Here is a 6,000-nt window from a genome sequence, read left to right on the forward strand (position 1 = left end):
AAACTAATTCAAGATAGCAGTAATTTCCCTGCTAGCCTCCATTAACAATTTATTAGGTATTACCAAATTTTATGTTTTTGCATGTATTATAATTAATCTCACCACACAGCCTTCCCTCAAAAGTAGTTTTGTTCTCCCACACTGCAGTCCTTCATCTCATGTTTGTTTGTACAGGACTAGTTCTAATCTGGGCTGTTTGCTGTATAACCTGCAGTTCCCCAGGCTCCTGTTGGCTGTGGGCACTTTGTGTAATGGTTCGTCTTAGAATCATAGAATCATTTAGGTTGGAAAAGACCTTTAAGATATTAAGTCCAACGGTTAAACCAGCACTGGCAAGTCCACCACTAGACCATGTCCTTGAGTACCACATCTATGCATCTTTATACACTCCCAGGGATGGCGACTCAACTGCTTCCCTGGACAGTCTGTTCCAGCACTTGACCACTCTTTCCATGAAGAAGTTTTTCCCAATAGCCAATCCGAACCTCCCCTTGTGCAACTTGAGGCCATTTTCTCTTGTTACTTGGGAGAAGAGACTGACCCCCACCTTGCTCTGCTACAACCTGCTTTCAGGTAGTTGTAGGTCCTCCCTGAGACTCCTTTTCTCTAGGCTAAACAACCGCAGCTGCTCCTCATAAGACTTGTGCTCCAGACCCTCTACCAGCTTTATCCCTCCTCTGGGCATGCTACAGCACCTCAATGCCTTTCTTGTAGTGAGGGACCCCAAACTGCACACAGTATTTAAGGTGTGGCCTCACCAGTGACATGTACTGGGGAATGATCACTGCCTTGGTCCTGCTGGCATCACTATTTTTGATACAGACAGAGATGCCATTAGCCTTCTTGGCCACCTTGTTTGCTGAGCTCAAGAAGGCAAGGAATTTATCAAGCTTTATATGCTCTGAAACATGGTTCTTGGTAATAGTAGCTGCTTGGCAATTAGCTGTAGTTGATATGACAGATACTTTTGGTATTGACTAGCTTTCCATGAGGAAAACATATGCATATTTTGAACTTATTTCAACACTTTGGGCTCCAGTTCCACCACTTATAAATATAACTGCAAGCTTTGTGTGGTAATCTGCAAAAGAAAGTGACAATTTTTCAGACATTAAATGACAGAGATATGTTTTATATCATGAATACTTCATCTGTAGTACAATGATCTGTTTGAGACTGCCTGTTATAATTCATCAGTTTACTTCTCAAAACCTGAGAGCACTTACAGCTCCCGCCTGACTCAGTAAGACTGTGGGCAGTTAGGACCTCTGGATCAGGTCCACAGTTGATGTCCACATTATTATATATAATGTGGTCCATGTAGACAGGTAAGGTTTAGAATCAGGTCCTTTTCAAATGTAAAAGTCCTTAAACTAATTGCTTATATGGGCATATCTGAGACAGCATAGTGTAGCAGGGATCGGTAGATTGGTGATTTGCCCAAAAGCAGGTGTATCCCTTTACACAAATTTGTAGAAAATTTTATTTCTTTTTTAGTTGAACTAACATTTTCTGTGGTTTATCTTTTGACTCTTATATTCAGACAATCTAAACATAAGATTAAACCTTTGCCAGGTAATTCACTGGGTAGCAATTGTAAATTTTTTTATCCATGGATCTTACTCAACTCATTCAAATGGTCTGATTAGAAAGTATTTTAAAATACTTAGCAATAGTATTTCAATCATTCTGCCATTGTTCCAGAACATCACCTGGTGGAAAGCTCAACAGAAGTGCAAATGCTTACTTCTCTAGTTTGTACTTTAAAACTTTTCACTTGCAAAGAAGTATTGAACACAGGATAAATAAAGCACCAAAAAAGCACCCCAAGCACCAGAAGAGTTAGTTAGCTGTTTGGGAACATGAATTGACTCCTTCCTCAAGCTGGAGAAAAGGCCAGTAAGTTCCTTCATAAATTATTTGGTTGGTTTTTTTTTTTTGTGCTAAATGGGAGACAGCTAAATTTCAGATGAGTGCAAGTGGTGGAATTTTCCTTTCTAGCCCAGACATGCCAAATGTTTACGGAGTTTACTTGCCTGCACTTGAATTCTGGCTGATGAAATGTAGACACTGTGCTTCATCGGAAAGGGCTCAGTACAAGTACATGGCTTATGGTCAGCGGTGTTTGGGTAAGACATTTGCATAATTTTCTCAAGTGGCAGTGACTCCACACTGTTTGCCCAAGTAGCTTTAAGAAAACACTAGATGATTTTCCAAATGGTAGTACCTCTGTTTGAATATGAACCTTAATGGCCATATTTGTAACAGGGAGTTTTTATATGTGATAAACTATTTTTCCTTTAATCTCTGGACTCTGAATGACATGGTGTATACAGAGGAAGAGAAGGTATGGTTCCTGAAAAACTTTTTTCCAGACCTTTAACAGAAGCAGCACAACAGAGAATGATGAATGAATAGCCTCTGCTTCATAATTTCAGTTAAAACTATCTTCTGATAACCTTTGACATAACTAGCAAGAGCAAGAGATATTTTATTCCATGAATTGGGCTTAAATCCTTAAGCTGTCAGTTAATACTGCTTGCAATTTGGCCTTATTTGAATTCTTCCTTGTATTTTGAAGATATTAGCTTTTAATCTGCCTGAAGTGATCTTGATACATTTTTTGTTTCTTCCTCATTGCAATAGTCGACATCCTTAACACAGACTGTTTAAGACATTGTCAGCTCTTTTGAACTTCTCCTTTTCCTACATTCATATCCAGGGAAAATACAGTATAGACTATGAAAGTACTAAAATTTGCTTCATTAAATTCCCATCTTCATGTCTTTGTGAAATGTCTGTCTTCCACTCTCCTTTTCACAAGCCTTTGTAAAAGTCCACTTCAAGGCTGTACCCAAGTCCTTGTTTAGTTGTGGAGATCAAAGATAGAAGGGTGTGAAAACACAGCCTCCTAGTTCATACTCAGAAAAGTCCTGGATCTTTTCACAGGTTAGTTTGAAAACTACTACCATGGAAGAAACCCATTTCATTTATCACATAAAACCATATCTCCTCTTCCTCCAAGAAAACTCTTCTGTTTGTCAAAATTTTCTGCCAGTTTGTGTCTTAAAATAAGTTTGGCTTTTTGCCCCCCCATCACTTATTGCAAAAATAGAGCATAACCTTGGATTTCTGATGGTTAAAATTTGAAACTAAGCTTACTTCCAAATATCCAATAGCTCATTCATACCCAATTATCTCTGGGTACCACCAATGTTGTTAGAGTTTAAGCAGGTTTTCCTTCTTCCTGGTATATATTCCCATTATGTATCTATGTGCAATAATCGCCCTATAAAAATAGCAGAACAAAATAGTAGAGTAAAACTATTAAACTGATATATTTTACAGAAGGAGAAAAGAAAATTTCCACAGGATGCCCTACCCCAATAAATATTTTCCCCAAAGGTGAGATTGTAAGCAAATATCAGTACTTGGAACCCTTCCTTTCAAAGTGTGTTTACTAACTAAAACTGTTACACAGGAGGACACAAGTGAGAGCAGTATTCAGTGCAAAGCCAGCATTTTCAGTGACATGGTAATAAAGTTAAAATACTTGTAAAAAAAAAGAAACCAACAGGAAACAAAACAAAATCAACCCACAAAACCCTTAAAAACACTTTTAGAAAAACAGCTCAACACAAATGAATTCTCCTAGCAATGATAAATAAATAGTGATTTCATGACACTGTTTATTTACTGTCATTGAGATTTTATCTTGGATCAAAATATGTAAACAAACACACAACTCCAACAGTTTTGGAACTAAATACAGGACTGGTATTAAATTTATAATTCCTCTTGAGTATAACCCAGCCAGAAACTTAAATTAAGGTTAAATCACAAGCCATCTGTCCTGCTATGAACACCCTTGCTGTATGTAGAAACCCAGTCACAAAAGAGTACTCCTTGTTCAATTCTGATTTTTGTTAGAAAAGCACATTTACTCATCCCACTTATTTCATATTGTTCTAATTATCCCCACAATGTGATCATTCACAAAAGGCATTCTTGACCACGAAGAAAACTGTGATGGATTATTAAAATAAAAATTGTCATTTCAGAGTCTACTTTCGAAAGCTTTCCTCTTGCCCAGAAGATGACATCATGTGTCACTGACATTGGCGGCTTTGGAGTATTGTACATCAGCCACAACAAAATAGTTTCAGTCCAAGTTTAGCAATAAATTCTACTACCATGCAATTAATTATTAGGTTTCCAGATTATCAAAAACCATTCATACTTGTTCTAGGCAACCCCTCCTGAGGGTATGGGGCATCCCCTGGGACCACTGAATAAGCCTGGACTGCTCAGGAGTCTTGAAGCACAGGCTATGGACAGTCCCTCTAAAAACACAGCAGGAGATTGCTAATCATGGGAGAACCACGTCCCTTTGCTTGATCCCACCATTAAGAAAGTGTCATTTTTCTTTTGCTCTTCAATGTGGCCATTTGAGAGATGCTTTGCTGGCCATGAGTGGCAGGGTGTGGGCAGCAGGAGGCTGTGGGGGTCGTGAACTGTCCTGTGCCAGCCACAGACGGTTCTGGGACCGGCGTGAACACTCTAGTGTGTGCCAGAACTTTGAGCAATTGGAGGAGCCCCCAGGCCCCTCAGAAGGTGTATTTGGGAGTCAGAATGGAGTGCTGCTGTGGGGGAGTGTATGTATACCCTGAAGGGACGGTGGCAGCAGGCCACCAATGCTGGAGCAGGGACACCTGAATGGCTGTCATCAGCCCAACAGAGCTCTACAGGAGGCCATAGACGTGTTTCTCTCTCTTTCCACAGCCTTGCAGACACTGTGCCTGGTGACTCGTGTGTTTAATCCCTGCAGCCAGTGGCACAGCAGCTGCAGTGACACACCAGCTGGGGGTCACCTTGTCCCAGTCTCCACTGACCTGGTGTCATGCGTGCTGACTGGGAAGTGGCTAGAGCACACCAACTTGAGTTTCTCACTTTGATGGACAGCACTGTTTTGGCCAATGGATCAGAAATGTTGCCTTTAGAGCAAGCAAATCAAACCCCAACATGTCAATGGACAGGCCTGTAAGCTTTGCTTAGAATTGAATTTAGTGCAATGGGTTAAAAAGCACAGGTCAGACTCACAAGAAGAGACATGTCTGGCAAGGATCTTGTTGTCAGAAAACAGTTATCACTGCTAAGTGTATGGATGAATAGCAAATTAGTGCTTCTCCAGTGCTTTTGCTGTGCCAAGCCGTTCCCTCTTGGCTGTACAAAGGAGAAATGCTTTTCCCTAAAAGGTATTTTCATAATGAGAAATCTGCACAGCATGGCTTCATCTATGAATAAGATTTAATAAAATACAGAAGTAAAGCACATTTATTATCTGTACATCATTACAGAGTAGGTATAAATACGTTTTTCAATATATGACTGTTTTAGAATATCTGCCATTGAATTAGATTGCACTTCAAGGACCTATTCTCTCAGTATTTTCCGCTATGGACACTGGAAATGTTTGTTTTTTCACAGCTTTAGAAAAAATACAATATATTTAACAGTAGAAAGTAAGAAAATAGTCTTTGGGTTGGGATTCCTTTGGATACTGTGCTTAGATGAGTGTGTAAATTTTATTTTCTTTTTAGTTTTTAGAACGGTAATCATACATATAATCCTTCTCTTCAAAAGGAAAAATAATATTTAATTTTAGTGACATATAATTAAAACTCATAACCTGCTGTTAAAGCCCAGCTTATGCCTTTTTTTTCCATTATGCCCTATTTATTACTGTACATGGTGCCATTTTCAGTTTTTTACCACCTGTGGGTTTCTAACTCTTTCTTGTCTAGTTTTTCTGCTAATTGGCATGACTTGCCACTTTCCTGGTCCAGTCCTGTGTGCCTGGAAGACACCAGACACTGGGATATGGAGCTGTGTCCCTGAACCCTCCCAATCCAGTGCAGAGTTATTTCTGGTTGGGTTCTGCCTGGAGCATCCCCTAAGCTGAGGAAGGATGTGAAAGTTTAGAGAGCAAGTATTGAACAG

The sequence above is a fragment of the Corvus cornix genome, chromosome 2, assembly GCF_000738735.6.
Source record: "Corvus cornix cornix isolate S_Up_H32 chromosome 2, ASM73873v5, whole genome shotgun sequence".
Taxonomy (NCBI): domain Eukaryota; kingdom Metazoa; phylum Chordata; class Aves; order Passeriformes; family Corvidae; genus Corvus; species Corvus cornix.